This window comes from Symphalangus syndactylus, chromosome 17 (genome assembly GCF_028878055.3).
Source record: "Symphalangus syndactylus isolate Jambi chromosome 17, NHGRI_mSymSyn1-v2.1_pri, whole genome shotgun sequence".
NCBI lineage: Eukaryota > Metazoa > Chordata > Mammalia > Primates > Hylobatidae > Symphalangus > Symphalangus syndactylus.
This window is the reverse complement of record NC_072439.2, coordinates 6311587-6329403: the sequence shown is the minus strand read 5'-3', so window position 1 is coordinate 6329403 and position 17817 is coordinate 6311587.

Here is a 17817-nt window from a genome sequence, read left to right as displayed (position 1 = left end):
CTTCTTTCTGATCTGTGAATTCAGCTAACAGAGGTAAACCATACTTTTGATTGAGCAGATCTGAACACTCTTTCTGTAGAAAATGCAACTGGACATGTGGAGCGCTAAGAGAGTAGTAGTGGAAAAAGGAATATATTCAAATATAAACTACACAGAAGCATTCTGTGAAACTTCTTTCTGATCTGAGCATTCAGCTAACAGAGTTAAACCATACTTTGGATTGAGCAGTTTTGAAACACTCTGTCTGTAGAAAATGCAACTGGACATTCGTAGCGCTAAGTGGGTAATAGTGGAAAAAAGAATATGTTCAAATATAAACTACACAGAAGCATTGTATGAAACTACTTTCTGTTCTGTGCATTCAACTAACAGAGTTGAACCTTACTTTTGATTGAGCCTTTCTGAAACACTCTTTCTGTAGAAACTGCAATTGGACATTCTGAGCACTAAGAGGCCTCTATTGGGAAAAATAATATCTTCAAATAAAAACTACACAGAAGCATTGTGTGAAACTTATTTCTGATATGTTCATTAAGCTAACAGAGTAAAACCATACTTTTGATTGCGCAGTTCTGAACACTCTTTCTGTAGAAAATGCAAGTGGACATTCGGAGCGCTAAGAGGGTAATAGTGGAAAAAGGAATATATTCAAATATAAACTACACAGTAGCATTCTGTGAAAATTCTTTCTGTTCTGTGCATTCAACTAACAGAGTTGAACCTTACTTTTGATTGAGCCGTTCTGAAACACTCTTTCTGTAGAAACTGCAATTGGACATGCTAAGCGCTAAGAGGCCTACATTGGGAAAAAGAATATCTTCAATAAAAACTACACAGATGCATTCTGTGAAACTTATTTCTGATCTGTAAATTCAGTTAACAGAGATAAAACATATTTTTGATTGAGCAGTTATGAAACACTCTTTTTGTAGAAAATGCAAGTGGAGATTCGGAGCGCTAAGATGGTAATAGTGGAAAAAGGAATATATTTAAATATAAACTACACAGTAGCATTCTGTGAAAATTCTTGCTGTTCTGTGCATTCAACTAACAGAGTTGAACCTTACTTTTGATTGAGCCGTTCTGAAACACTCTTTCTGTAGAAACTGCATTTGGACATGCTAAGCGCTAAGAGGCCTACATTGGGAAAAAGAATATCTTCAAATAAAAACTACACAGATGCATTCTGTGAAACTTATTTCTGATCTGTAAATTCAGTTAACAGAGATAAAACATATTTTTGATTGAGCAGTTATGAAACACTCTTTTTGTAGAAAATGCAAGTGGAGATTCGGAGCGCTAAGAGGGTAATATTGGAAAAAGGAATGTCTTCAAATATAAACTACACAGAATCATTCGGTGAATCTTCTTTCTGATCTGTGCATTCAGCTAACAGAGTTAAACCATACTTTTGATTGAGCAGATCTGAACACTCTTTCTGTAGAAAATGGAACTGCACATTTGGAGCACTAAGAGCGTAGTAGTGGAAAAAGGAATATATTCAAATATAAACTACACAGAAGCATTCTGTGAAACTTCTTTCTGATCTGAGCTTTCAGCTAACAGAGTTAAACCATACTTTTGATTGAGCAGTTTTGAAACACTCTGTCTGTAGAAAATGCAACTGGACATTCGTAGCGCTAAGTGGGTAATAGTGGAAGAAAGAATATGTTCAAATAGAAACTACACAGAAGCATTGTATGAAACTTCTTTCTGTTCTGTGCATTCAACTAACAGAGTTGAACCTTACTTTTGATTGAGCCGTTCTGAAACACTCTTTCTGTAGAAACTGCAATTGGACATTCTGAGCGCTAAGAGGCCTATATTGGGAAAAAGAATGTCTACAAATAAAAACTACACAGAAAAATTGTGTGAAACTTCTTTCTGTTCTGTTTGTTCAACTAAAAGAGTTGAACCTTAGTTTTGATTGAGCCGTTCTGAAACACTCTTTCTGTAGAAAATGCAAGTGGAGATTCGGAGCGCTAAGAGGGTAATAGTGGAAAAAGGAATGTCTCCAAATATAAACTACACAGAATCATTCTGTGAAACTTCTTTCTGATCTGTGCATTCAGCTAACAGAGTTAAACCATACTTTTGATTGAGCAGATCTGAACACTCTTTCTGTAGAAAATGCAACTGGACATTCGTAGCGCTAAGTGGGTAATAGTGGAAAAAAAAATATGTTCAAATATAAACTACACAGAAGCATTGTATGAAAATTCTTTCTGTTCTGTCCATTCAACTAACAGAGTTGAACCTTACTTTTGATTGAGCCTTTCCGAAACACTCTTTCTGTAGAAACTGCAATTGGACATTCTGAGCGCTAAGAGGCCTCTATTGGGAAAAATAATATCTTCAAATAAAAACTACACAGAAGCATTGTGTGAAACTTATTTCTGATATGTTCATTAAGCTAACAGAGTTAAACCATACTTTTGATTGCGCAGTTCTGAACACTCTTTCTGTAGAAAATGCAAGTGGACATTCGGAGCGCTAAGAGGGTAATAGTGGAAAAAGGAATATATTTAAATATAAACTACACAGTAGCATTCTGTGAAAATTCTTTCTGTTCTGTGCATTCAACTAACAGAGTTGAACCTTACTTTTGGTTGAGCCGTTCTGAAACACTCTTTCTGTAGAAACTGCAATTGGACATGCTAAGCGCTAAGAGGCCTACATTGGGAAAAATAATATCTTCAAATAAAAACTACACAGATGCATTCTGTGAAACTTACTTCTGATCTGTAAATTCAGTTAACAGAGATAAAACATATTTTTGATTGAGCAGTTATGAAACACTCTTTTGGTAGAAAATGCAAGTGGAGATTCGGAGCGCTAAGAGGGTAATAGTGGAAAAAGGAATGTCTTCAAATATAAACTACACAGAATAATTCGGTGAAACTTCTTTCTGATCTGTGCATTCAGCTAACATAGTTAAACCATACTTTTGATTGAGCAGATCTGAACACTCTTTCTGTAGAAAATGGAACTGGACATTTGGAGCGCTAAGAGCGTAGTAGTGGAAAAAGGAATATATTCAAATATAAACTACACAGAAGCATTCTGTGAAACTTCTTTCTGATCTGAGCATTCAGCTAACAGAGTTAAACCATACTTTTGATTGAGCAGTTTTGAAACACTCTGTCTGTAGAAAATGCAACTGGACATTCGTAGCGCTAAGTGGGTAATAGTGGAAAAAAGAATATGTTCAAATATAAACTACACAGAAGCATTGTATGAAACTTCTTTCTGTTCTGTGCATTCAACTAACAGAGTTGAACCTTACTTTTGATTGAGCCGTTCTGAAACACTCTTTCTGTAGAAACTGCAATTGGACATTCTGAGCGCTAAGAGGCCTATATTGGGAAAAAGAATGTCTACAAATAAAAACTACACAGAAGAATTGTGTGAAACTTCTTTCTGTTGTGTTTGTTCAACTAAAAGAGTTGAACCTTAGTGTTGATTGAGCCGTTCTGAAACACTCTTTCTGTAGAAAATGCAAGTGGAGATTCGGAGCGCTAAGAGGGTAATAGTGGAAAAAGGAATGTCTCCAAATATAAACTACACAGAATCATTCTGTGAAACTTCTTTCTGATCTGTGCGTTCAGCTAACAGAGTTAAACCATACTTTTGATTGAGCAGATCTGAACACTCTTTCTGTAGAAATTGGAACTGGACATTTGTAGCGCTAAGAGCGTAGTAGTGGAAAAAGGAATATATTCAAATATAAACTACACAGAAGCATTCTGTGAAACTTCTTTCTGATCTGAGCATTCAGCTAACAGAGTTAAACCATACTTTTGATTGAGCAGTTTGAAACACTCTGTCTGTAGAAAATGCAATTGGACATTCGTAGCGCTAAGTGGGTAATAGTGGAAAAAAGAATATGTTCAAATATAAACTACACAGAAGCATTGTATGAAACTTCTTTCTGTTCTGTGCATTCAACTAACAGAGTTGAACCTTACTTTTGATTGAGCCGTTCTGAAACACTCTATCTGTAGAAACTGCAATTGGACATTCTGAGCGCTAAGAGGCCTATGTTGGGAAAAAGTATGTCTACAAATAAAAACTACACAGAAGAATTGTGTGAAACTTCTTTCTGTTCTGTTTGTTCAACTAAAAGAGTTGAACCTTAGTTTTGATTGAGCCGTTCTGAAACACTCTTTCTGTAGAAAATGCAAGTGGAGATTCGGAGCGCTAAGAGGGTAATAGTGGAAAAAGGAATGTCTCCAAATATAAACTACACAGAATCATTTGGTGAAACTTCTTTCTGATCTGTGCATTCAGCTAACAGAGGTAAACCATACTTTTGATTGAGCAGATCTGAACACTCTTTCTGTAGAAAATGCAACTGGACATTTGGAGCGCTAAGAGAGTAGTAGTGGAAAAAGGAATATATTCAAATATAAACTACACAGAAGCATTCTGTGAAACTTCTTTCTGATCTGAGCATTCAGCTAACAGAGTTAAACCATACTTTTGATTGAGCAGTTTTGAAACACTCTGTCTGTAGAAAATGCAACTGGACATTCGTAGCACTAAGTGGGTAATAGTGGAAAAAAGAATATGTTCAAATATAAACTACACAGAAGCATTGTATGAAACTTCTTTCTGTTCTGTGCATTCAACTAACAGAGTTGAACCTTACTTTTGATTGAGCCTTTCTGAAACACTCTTTCTGTAGAAACTGCAATTGGACATACACAGAATCATTCTGTGAAACTTCTTTCTGATCTGAGCATTCAGCTAACAGAGTTAAACCATACTTTTGATTGAGCAGTTTTGAAACACTCTGTCTGTAGAAAATGCAACTGGACATTCGTAGCACTAAGTGGGTAATAGTGGAAAAAAGAATATGTTCAAATATAAACTACACAGAAGCATTGTATGAAACTTCTTTCTGTTCTGTGCATTCAACTAACAGAGTTGAACCTTACTTTTGATTGAGCCTTTCTGAAACACTCTTTCTGTAGAAACTGCAATTGGACATTCTGAGCGCCAAGAGGCCTCTATTGGGAAAAATAATATCTTCAAATAAAAACTACACAGAAGCATTGTGTGAAACTTATTTCTGATATGTTCATTAAGCTAACAGAGTTAAACCATACTTTTTATTGCGCAGTTCTGAACACTCTTTCTGTAGAAAATGCAAGTGGACATTCGGAGCGCTAAGAGGGTAATAGTGGAAAAAGGAATATATTCAAATATAAACTACACAGTAGCATTCTGTGAAAATTCTTTCTGTTCTGTGCATTCAACTAAGAGAGTTGAACCTTACTTTTGATTGAGCCGTTCTGAAACACTCTTTCTGTAGAAACTGCAATTGGACATGCTAAGCGCTAAGAGGCCTACATTGGGAAAAAGAATATCTTCAAATAAAAACTACACAGATGCATTCTGTGAAACTTATTTCTGATCTGTAAATTCAGTTAACAGAGATAAAACATATTTTTGATTGAGCAGTTATGAAACACTCTTTTTGTAGAAAATGCAAGTGGAGATTCTGAGCGCTAAGATGGTAATAGTGGAAAAAGGAATATATTTAAATATAAACTACACAGTAGCATTCTGTGAAAATTCTTTCTGTTCTGTGCATTCAAATAACAGAGTTGAACCTTACTTTTGATTGAGCCGTTCTGAAACACTCTTTCTGTAGAAACTGCAATTGGACATGCTAAGCGCTAAGAGGCCTACATTGGGAAAAAGAATATCTTCAAATAAAAACTACACAGATGCATTCTGTGAAACTTATTTCTGATCTGTAAATTCAGTTAACAGAGATAAAACATATTTTTGTTTGAGCCGTTCTGAAACACTCTTTCTGTAGAAAATGCAAGTGGAGATTCGGAGCGCTAAGAGGGTAATAGTGGAAAAAGGAATGTCTCCAAATATAAACTACACAGAATCATTTGGTGAAACTTCTTTCTGTTCTGTGCATTCAACTAACAGAGGTAAACTATACTTTTGATTGAGCAGATCTGAACACTCTTTCTGTAGAAAATGCAACTGGACATTTGGAGCGCTAAGAGAGTAGTAGTGGAAAAAGGAATATATTCAAATATAAACTACACAGAAGCATTCTGTGAAACTTCTTTCTGATCTGAGCATTCAGCTAACAGAGTTAAACCATACTTTTGATTGAGCAGTTTTGAAACACTCTGTCTGTAGAAAATGCAACTGGACATTCGTAGCGCTAAGTGGGTAATAGTGGAAAAAAGAATATGTTCAAATATAAACTACACAGAAGCATTGTATGAAACTTCTTTCTGTTCTGTGCATTCAACTAACAGAGTTGAAACTTACTTTTGATTGAGCCTTTCTGAAACACTCTTTCTGTAGAAACTGCAATTGGACATACTGAGCGCTAAGAGGCCTCTATTGGGAAAAATAATATCTTCAAATAAAAACTACACAGAAGCATTGTGTGAAACTTATTTCTGATATGTTCATTAAGCTAACAGAGGTAAACCATACTTTTGATTGCGAAGTTCTGAACACTCTTTCTGTAGAAAATGCAAGTGGACATTCGGAGCGCTAAGAGTGTAATAGTGGAAAAAGGAATGTCTCCAAATATAAACTACACAGAATCATTCTGTGAAACTTCTTTCTGATCTGTGCATTCAGCTAACAGAGTTAAACCATACTTTTGATTGAGCAGATCTGAACACTCTTTGTGTAGAAAATGCAACTGGACATTCGTAGCACTAAGTGGGTAATAGTGGAAAAAAGAATATGTTCAAATATAAACTACACAGAAGCATTGTATGAAACTTCTTTCTGTTCTGTGCATTCAACTAACAGAGTTGAACCTTACTTTTGATTGAGCCTTTCTGAAACACTCTTTCTGTAGAAACTGCAATTGGACATACACAGAATCATTCTGTGAAACTTCTTTCTGATCTGAGCATTCAGCTAACAGAGTTAAACCATACTTTTGATTGAGCAGTTTTGAAACACTCTGTCTGTAGAAAATGCAACTGGACATTCGTAGCACTAAGTGGGTAATAGTGGAAAAAAGAATATGTTCAAATATAAACTACACAGAAGCATTGTATGAAACTTCTTTCTGTTCTGTGCATTCAACTAACAGAGTTGAACCTTACTTTTGATTGAGCCTTTCTGAAACACTCTTTCTGTAGAAACTGCAATTGGATATTCTGAGCGCTAAGAGGCCTCTATTGGGAAAAATAATATCTTCAAATAAAAACTACACAGAAGCATTGTGTGAAACTTATTTCTGATATGTTCATTAAGCTAACAGAGTTAAACCATACTTTTTATTGCGCAGTTCTGAACACTCTTTCTGTAGAAAATGCAAGTGGACATTCGGAGCGCTAAGAGGGTAATAGTGGAAAAAGGAATATATTCAAATATAAACTACACAGTAGCATTCTGTGAAAATTCTTTCTGTTCTGTGCATTCAACTAAGAGAGTTGAACCTTACTTTTGATTGAGCCGTTCTGAAACACTCTTTCTGTAGAAACTGCAATTGGACATGCTAAGCGCTAAGAGGCCTACATTGGGAAAAAGAATATCTTCAAATAAAAACTACACAGATGCATTCTGTGAAACTTATTTCTGATCTGTAAATTCAGTTAACAGAGATAAAACATATTTTTGATTGAGCAGTTATGAAACACTCTTTTTGTAGAAAATGCAAGTGGAGATTCTGAGCGCTAAGATGGTAATAGTGGAAAAAGGAATATATTTAAATATAAACTACACAGTAGCATTCTGTGAAAATTCTTTCTGTTCTGTGCATTCAACTAACAGAGTTGAACCTTACTTTTGATTGAGCCGTTCTGAAACACTCTTTCTGTAGAAACTGCAATTGGACATGCTAAGCGCTAAGAGGCCTACATTGGGAAAAAGAATATCTTCAAATAAAAACTACACAGATGCATTCTGTGAAACTTGTTTCTGATCTGTAAATTCAGTTAACAGAGATAAAACATATTTTTGTTTGAGCCGTTCTGAAACACTCTTTCTGTAGAAAATGCAAGTGGAGATTCGGAGCGCTAAGAGGGTAATAGTGGAAAAAGGAATGTCTCCAAATATAAACTACACAGAATCATTTGGTGAAACTTCTTTCTGTTCTGTGCATTCAACTAACAGAGGTAAACTATACTTTTGATTGAGCAGATCTGAACACTCTTTCTGTAGAAAATGCAACTGGACATTTGGAGCGCTAAGAGAGTAGTAGTGGAAAAAGGAATATATTCAAATATAAACTACACAGAAGCATTCTGTGAAACTTCTTTCTGATCTGAGCATTCAGCTAACAGAGTTAAACCATACTTTTGATTGAGCAGTTTTGAAACACTCTGTCTGTAGAAAATGCAACTGGACATTCGTAGCGCTAAGTGGGTAATAGTGGAAAAAAGAATATGTTCAAATATAAACTACACAGAAGCATTGTATGAAACTTCTTTCTGTTCTGTGCATTCAACTAACAGAGTTGAAACTTACTTTTGATTGAGCCTTTCTGAAACACTCTTTCTGTAGAAACTGCAATTGGACATACTGAGCGCTAAGAGGCCTCTATTGGGAAAAATAATATCTTCAAATAAAAACTACACAGAAGCATTGTGTGAAACTTATTTCTGATATGTTCATTAAGCTAACAGAGGTAAACCATACTTTTGATTGCGAAGTTCTGAACACTCTTTCTGTAGAAAATGCAAGTGGACATTCGGAGCGCTAAGAGTGTAATAGTGGAAAAAGGAATGTCTCCAAATATAAACTACACAGAATCATTCTGTGAAACTTCTTTCTGATCTGTGCATTCAGCTAACAGAGTTAAACCATACTTTTGATTGAGCAGATCTGAACACTCTTTGTGTAGAAAATGCAACTGGACATTTGGAGCGCTAAGAGAGTAGTAGTGGAAAAAGGAATATATTCAAATATAAACTACACAGAAGCATTCTGTGAAACTTCTTTCTGATCTGAGCATTCAGCTAACAGAGTTAAACCATACTTTTGATTGAGCAGTTTTGAAACACTCTGTCTGTAGAAAATGCAACTGGACATTCGTAGCGCTAAGTGGGTAATAGTGGAAAAAAGAATATGTTCAAATATAAACTACACAGAAGCATTGTATGAAACTTCTTTCTGTTCTGTGCATTCAACTAACAGAGTTGAACCTTACTTTTGATTGAGCCTTTCTGAAACACTCTTTCTGTAGAAACTGCAATTGGACATTCTGAGCGCTAAGAGCCCTCTATTGGGAAAAATAATATCTTCAAATAAAAACTACACAGAAGCATTGTGTGAAACTTATTTCTGATATGTTCATTAAGCTAACAGAGTTAAACCATACTTTTGATTGCGCAGTTCTGAACACTCTTTCTGTAGAAAATGCAAGTGGACATTCGGAGCGCTAAGAGGGTAATAGTGGAAAAAGGAATATATTCAAATATAAACTACACAGCAGCATTCTGTGAAAATTCTTTCTGTTCTGTGCATTCAACTAACAGAGTTGAACCTTACTTTTAATTGAGCCGTTCTGAAACACTCTTTCTGTACAAACTGCAATTGGACATGCTAAGCGCTAAGAGGCCTACATTGGGAAAAAGAATATCTTCAAATAAAAACTACACAGATGCATTCTGTGAAACTTATTTCTGATCTGTAAATTCAGTTAACAGAGATAAAACATATTTTTGATTGAGCAGTTATGAAACACTCTTTTTGTAGAAAATGCAAGTGGAGATTCGGAGTGCTAAGATGGTAATAGTGGAAAAAGGAATATATTTAAATATAAACTACACAGTAGCATTCTGTGAAAATTCTTTCTGTTCTGTGCATTCAACTAACAGAGTTGAACCTTACTTTTGATTGAGCCATTCTGAAACACTCTTTCTGTAGAAACTGCAATTGGACATGCTAAGCGCTAAGAGGCCTACATTGGGAAAAAGAATATCTTGAAATAAAAACTACACAGATGCATTCTGTGAAACTTATTTCTGATCTGTAAATTCAGTTAACAGAGATAAAACCTATTTTTGATTGAGCAGTTATGAAACACTCTTTTTGTAGAAAATGCAAGTGGAGATTCGGAGCGCTAAGGGGATAATAGTGGAAAAAGGAATGTCTTCAAATATAAACTACACAGAATCATTCGGTGAAACTTCTTTCTGATCAGTGCATTCAGCTAACAGAGTTAAACCATACTTTTGATTGAGCAGATCTGAACACTCTTTCTGTAGAAAATGGAACTGGACATTTGGAGCGCTAAGAGGGTAGTAGTGGAAAAAGGAATATATTCAAATATAAACTACACAGAAGCATTCTGTGAAACTTCTTTCTGATCTGAGCATTCAGCTAACAGAGTTAAACCATACTTTTGATTGAGCAGTTTTGAAACACTCTGTCTGTAGAAAATGCAACTGGACATTCGTAGCGCTAAGTGGGTAATAGTGGAAAAAAGAATAAGTTCAAATATAAACTACACAGAAGCATTGTATGAAACTTCTTTCTGTTCTGTGCATTCAACTAACAGAGTTGAACCTTACTTTTGATTGAGCCGTTCTGAAACACTCTTTCTGTAGAAACTGCAATTGGACATTCTGAGCGCTAAGAGGCCTCTATTGGGAAAAACAATATCTTCAAATAAAAACTACACAGAAGCATTGTGTGAAACTTATTTCTGATATGTTCATTAAGCTAACAGAGGTAAACCATACTTTTGATTGCGCAGTTCTGAACACTCTTTCTGTAGAAAATGCAAGTGGACATTCGGAGCGCTAAGAGGGTAATTGTGGAAAAAGGAATGTCTCCAAATATAAACTACACAGAATCATTCTGTGAAACTTCTTTCTGATCTGTGCATTCAGCTAACAGAGTTAAGCCATACTTTTGATTGAGAAGATCTGAACACTCTTTCTGTAGAAAATGCAACTGGACATTTGGAGCGCTAAGAGAGTAGTAGTGGAAAAAGGAATATATTCAAATATAAACTACACAGAAGCATTCTGTGAAACTTCTTTCTGATCTGAGCATTCAGCTAACAGAGTTAAACCATACTTTTGATTGAGCAGTTTTGAAACACTCTGTCTGTAGAAAATGCAACTGGACATTCGTAGCGCTAAGTGGGTAATAGTGGAAAAAAGAATATGTTCAAATATAAACTACACAGAAGCATTGTATGAAACTTCTTTCTGTTCTGTGCATTCAACTAACAGAATTGAACCTTACTTTTGATTGAGCCTTTCTGAAACACTCTTTCTGTAGAAACTGCAATTGGAAATTCTGAGCGCTAAGAGGCCTCTATTGGGAAAAATAATATCTTCAAATAAAAACTACACAGAAGCATTGTGTGAAACTTATTTCTGATATGTTCATTAAGCTAACAGAGTTAAACCATACTTTTGATTGCGCAGTTCTGAACACTCTTTCTGTAGAAAATGCAAGTGGACATTCGGAGCGCTAAGAGGGTAATAGTGGAAAAAGGAATATATTCAAATATAAACTACACAGTAGCATTCTGTGAAAATTCTTTCTGTTCTGTGCATTCAACTAACAGAGTTGAACCTTACTTTTGATTGAGCCGTTCTGAAACACTCTTTCTGTAGAAACTGCAATTGGACATGCAAAGCGCTAAGAGGCCTACATTGGGAAAAAGAATATCTTCAAATAAAAACTACACAGATGCATTCTGTGAAACTGATTTCTGATCTGTAAATTCAGTTAACAGAGATAAAACACATTTTTGATTGAGCAGTTATTAAACACTCTTTTTGTAGAAAATGCAAGTGGAGATTCGGAGCGCTAAGATGGTAATAGTGGAAAAAGGAATATATTTAAATATAAACTACACAGTAGCATTCTGTGAAAATTCTTTCTGTTCTGTGCATTCAAATAACAGAGTTGAACCTTACTTTTGATTGAGCCGTTCTGAAACACTCTTTCTGTAGAAACTGCAATTGGACATGCTAAGCGCTAAGAGGCCTACATTGGGAAAAAGAATATCTTCAAATAAAAACTACACAGATGCATTCTGTGAAACTTATTTCTGATCTGTAAATTCAGTTAACAGAGATAAAACATATTTTTGATTGAGCAGTTATGAAACACTCTTTTTGTAGAAAATGCAAGTGGAGATTCGGAGCGCTAAGAGGGTAATAGTGGAAAAAGGAATGTCTTCAAATATAAACCACACAGAATCATTCGGTGAAACTTCTTTCTGTTCTGTGCATTCAGCTAACAGAGTTAAACCATACTTTTGCTTGAGCAGATCTCAACACTCTTTCTGTAGAAAATGGAACTGGACATTTGGAGCGCTAAGAGCGTAGTAGTGGAAAAAGGAATATATTCAAATATAAACTACACAGAAGCATTCTGTGAAACTTCTTTCTGATCTGAGCATTCAGCTAACAGAGTTAAACCATACTTTTGATTGAGCAGTTTTGAAACACTCTGTCTGTAGAAAATGCAACTGGACATTCGTAGCGCTAAGTGGGTAATAGTGGAAAAAAGAATATGTTCAAATACAAACTACACAGAAGCATTGTATGAAACTTCTTTCTGTTCTGTGCATTCAACTAACAGAGTTGAACCTTACTTTTGATTGAGCCGTTCTGAAACACTCTTTCTGTAGAAACTGCAATTGGACATTCTGAGCGCTAAGAGGCCTATATTGGGAAAAAGAATGTCTACAAATAAAAACTACACAGAAGAATTGTGTGAAACTTCTTTCTGTTCTGTTTGTTCAACTAAAAGAGTTGAACCTTAGTTTTGATTGAGCCGTTCTGAAACACTCTTTCTGTAGAAAATGCAAGTGGAGATTCGGAGCGCTAAGAGGGTAATAGTGGAAAAAGGAATGTCTCCAAATATAAACTACACAGAATCATTCTGTGAAACTTCTTTCTGCTCTGTGCATTCAGCTAACAGAGTTAAACCATACTTTTGATTGAGCAGATCTGAACACTCTTTCTGTAGAAAATGCAACTGGACATTTGGAGCGCTAAGAGAGTAGTAGTGGAAAAAGGAATATATTCAAATATAAACTACACAGAAGCATTCTGTGAAACTTCTTTCTGATCTGAGCATTCAGCTAACAGAGTTAAACCATACTTTTGATTGAGCAGTTTTGAAACACTCTGTCTGTAGAAAATGCAACTGGACATTCGTAGCGCTAAGTGGGTAATAGTGGAAAAAAGAGTATGTTCAAATATAAACTACACAGAAGCATTGTATGAAACTTCTTTCTGTTCTGTGCATTCAACTAACAGAGTTGAACCTTACTTTTGATTGAGCCGTTCTGAAACACTCTTTCTGTAGAAACTGCAATTGGACATTCTGAGCGCTAGGAGGCCTATATTGGGAAAAAGAATGTCTACAAATAAAAACTACACAGAAGAATTGTGTGAAACTTCTTTCTGTTCTGTTTGTTCAACTAAAAGAGTTGAACCTTAGTTTTGATTGAGCCGTTCTGAAACACTCTTTCTGTAGAAAATGCAAGTGGAGATTCGGAGCGCTAAGAGGGTAATAGTGGAAAAAGGAATGTCTCCAAATATAAACTACACAGAATCATTCGGTGAAACTTCTTTCTGATCTGTGCATTCAGCTAACAGAGGTAAACCATACTTTTGATTGAGCAGATCTGAACACTCTTTCTGTAGAAAATGCAACTGGACATTTGGAGCGCTAAGAGAGTAGTAGTGGAAAAAGGAATATATTCAAATATAAACTACACAGAAGCATTCTGTGAAACTTCTTTCTGATCTGAGCATTCAGCTAACAGAATTAAACCATACTTTGGATTGAGCAGTTTTGAAACACTCTGTCTGTAGAAAATGCAACTGGACATTCGTAGCGCTAAGTGGGTAATAGCGGAAAAAAGAATATGTTCAAATATAAACTACACAGAAGCATTGTATGAAACTACTTTCTGTTCTGTGCATTCAACTAACAGAGTTGAACCTTACTTTTGTTTGAGCCTTTCTGAAACACTCTTTCTGTAGAAACTGCAATTGGACATTCTGAGCGCTAAGAGGCCTCTATTGGGAAAAATAATATCTTCAAATAAAAACTACACAGAAGCATTGTGTGAAACTTATTTCTGATATGTTCATTAAGCTAACAGAGTTAAACCATACTTTTGATTGCGCAGTTCTGAACACTCTTTCTGTAGAAAATCCAAGTGGACATTCGGAGCGCTAAGAGGGTAATAGTGGAAAAAGGAATATATTCAAATATAAACTACACAGTAGCATTCTGTGAAAATTCTTTCTGTTCTGTGCATTCAACTAACAGAGTTGAAACTTACTTTTGATTGAGCCGTTCCGAAACACTCTTTCTGTAGAAACTGCAATTGGACATACTAAGCGCTAAGAGGCCTACATTGGGAAAAAGAATATCTTCAAATAAAAACTACACAGATGCATTCTGTGAAACTTATTTCTGATCTGTAAATTCAGTTAACAGAGATAAAACATATTTTTGATTGAGCAGTTATGAAACACTCTTTTTGTAGAAAATGTAAGTGGAGATTCGGAGCGCTAAGATGGTAATAGTGGAAAAAGGAATATATTTAAATATAAACTACACAGTAGCATTCTGTGAAAATTCTTGCTGTTCTGTGCATTCAACTAACAGAGTTGAACCTTACTTTTGATTGAGCCGTTCTGAAACACTCTTTCTGTAGAAACTGCAATTGGACATGCTAAGCGTTAAGAGGACTACATTGGGAAAAAGAATATCTTCAAATAAAAACTACACAGATGCATTCTGTGAAACTTATTTCTGATCTGTAAATTCAGTTAACAGAGATAAAACATATTTTTGATTGAGCAGTTATGAAACACTCTTTTTGTAGAAAATGCAAGTGGAGATTCGGAGCGCTAAGAGGGTAATAGTGGAAAAAGTAATGTCTTCAAATATAAACTACACAGAATCATTCGGTGAAACTTCTTTCTGTTCTGTGCATTCAGCTAACATAGTTAAACCATACTTTTGCTTGAGCAGATCTGAACACTCTTTCTGTAGAAAATGGAACTGTACATTTGGAGCGCTAAGAGCGTAGTAGTGGAAAAAGGAATATATTCAAATATAAACTACACAGAAGCATTCTGTGAAACTTCTTTCTGATCTGAGCATTCAGCTAACAGAGTTAAACCATACTTTTGATTGAGCAGTTTTGAAACACTCTGTCTGTAGAAAATGCAACTGGACATTCGTAGCGCTAAGTGGGTAATAGTGGAAAAAAGAATATGTTCAAATATAAACTACACAGAAGCATTGTATGAAACTTCTTTCTGTTCTGTGCATTCAACTAACAGAGTTGAACCTTACTTTTGATTGAGCCGTTCTGAAACACTCTTTCTGTAGAAACTGCAATTGGACATTCTGAGCGCTAAGAGGCCTATATTGGGAAAAAGAATGTCTACAAATAAAAACTACACAGAAGAATTGTGTGAAACTTCTTTCTGTTCTGTTTGTTCAACTAAAAGATTTGTACCTTAGTTTTGATTGAGCCGTTCTGAAACACTCTTTCTGTAGAAAATGCAAGTGGAGATTCGGAGCGCTAAGAGGGTAATAGTGGAAAAAGGAATGTCTCCAAATATAAACTACACAGAATCATTCTGTGAAACTTCTTTCTGATCTGTGCATTCAGCTAACAGATTTAAACCATACTTTTGATTGAACAGATCTGAACACTCTTTCTGTAGAAAATGCAACTGGACATTTGGAGCGCTAAGAGAGTAGTAGTGGAAAAAGGAATATATTCAAATATAAACTACACAGAAGCATTCTGTGAAACTTCTTTCTGATCTGAGCATTCAGCTAACAGAGTTAAACCATACTTTTGATTGAGCAGTTTTGAAACACTCTGTCTGTAGAAAATGCAACTGGACATTCGTAGCGCTAAGTGGGTAATAGTGGAAAAAAGAATATGTTCAAATATAAACTACACAGAAGCATTGTATGAAACTTCTTTCTGTTCTGTGCATTCAACTAACAGAGTTGAACCTTACTTTTGATTGAGCCTTTCTGAAACACTCTTTCTGTAGAAACTGCAATTGGACATTCTGAGCGCTAAGAGCCCTCTATTGGGAAAAATAATATCTTCAAATAAAAACTACACAGAAGCATTGTGTGAAACTTATTTCTGATATGTTCATTAAGCTAACAGAGTTAAACCATACTTTTGATTGCGCAGTTCTGAACACTCTTTCTGTAGAAAATGCAAGTGGACATTCGGAGCGCTAAGAGGGTAATAGTGGAAAAAGGAATATATTCAAATATAAACTACACAGTAGCATTCTGTGAAAATTCTTTCTGTTCTGTGCATTCAACTAACAGAGTTCAACCTTACTTTTGATTGAGCCGTTCTGAAACACTCTTTCTGTAGAAACTGCAATTGGACATGCTAAGCGCTAAGAGGCCTACATTGGGAAAAAGAATATCTTCAAATAAAAACTACACAGATGCATTCTGTGAAACTTATTTCTGATCTGTAAATTCAGTTAACAGAGATAAAACATATTTTTGATTGAGCAGTTATGAAACACTCTTTTTGTAGAGAATGCAAGTGGAGATTCGGAGCGCTAAGAGGGTAATAGTGGAAAAAGGAATGTCTTCAAATATAAACTACACAGAATCATTCGGTGAAACTTCCTTCTGATCTGTGCATTTACCTAACAGAGTTAAACCATACTTTTGATTGAGCAGATCTGAACACTCTTTCTGTAGAAAATGCAACTGGACCTTTGGAGCGCTAAGAGCGTAGTAGTGGAAAAAGGAATATATTCAAATATAAACTACACAGAAGCATTCTGTGAAACTTCTTTCTGATCTGAGCATTCAGCTAACAGAGTTAAACCATACTTTTGATTGAGCAGTTTTGAAACACTCTGTCTGTAGAAAATGCAACTGGACATTCGTAGCGCTAAGTGGGTAATAGTGGAAAAAAGAATATGTTCAAATATAAACTACACAGAAGCATTGTATGAAACTTCTTTCTGTTCTGTGCATTCAACTAACAGAGTTGAACCTTACTTTTGATTGAGCCGTTCTGAAACACTCTTTCTGTAGAAACTGCAATTGGACATTCTGAGCGCTAGGAGGCCTATATTGGGAAAAAGAATGTCTACAAATAAAGACTACACAGAAGAATTGTGTGAAACTTCTTTCTGTTCTGTTTGTTCAACTAAAAGAGTTGAACCTTAGTTTTGATTGAGCCGTTCTGAAACACTCTTTCTGTAGAAAATGCAAGTGGAGATTCGGAGCGCTAAGAGGGTAATAGTGGAAAAAGGAATGTCTCCAAATATAAACTACACAGAATCATTCGGTGAAACTTCTTTCTGATCTGTGCATTCAGCTAACAGAGGTAAACCATACTTTTGATTGAGCAGATCTGAACACTCTTTCTGTAGAAAATGCAACTGGACATTTGGAGCGCTAAGAGAGTAGTAGTGGAAAAAGGAATATATTCAAATATAAACTACACAGAAGCATTCTGTGAAACTTCTTTCTGATCTGAGCATTCAGCTAACAGAATTAAAACATACTTTGGATTGAGCAGTTTTGAAACACTCTGTCTGTAGAAAATGCAACTGGACATTCGTAGCGCTAAGTGGGTAATAGCGGAAAAAAGAATATGTTCAAATATAAACTACACAGAAGCATTGTATGAAACTACTTTCTGTTCTGTGCATTCAACTAACAGAGTTGAACCTTACTTTTGTTTGAGCCTTTCTGAAACACTCTTTCTGTAGAAACTGCAATTGGACATTCTGAGCGCTAAGAGGCCTCTATTGGGAAAAATAATATCTTCAAATAAAAACTACACAGAAGCATTGTGTGAAA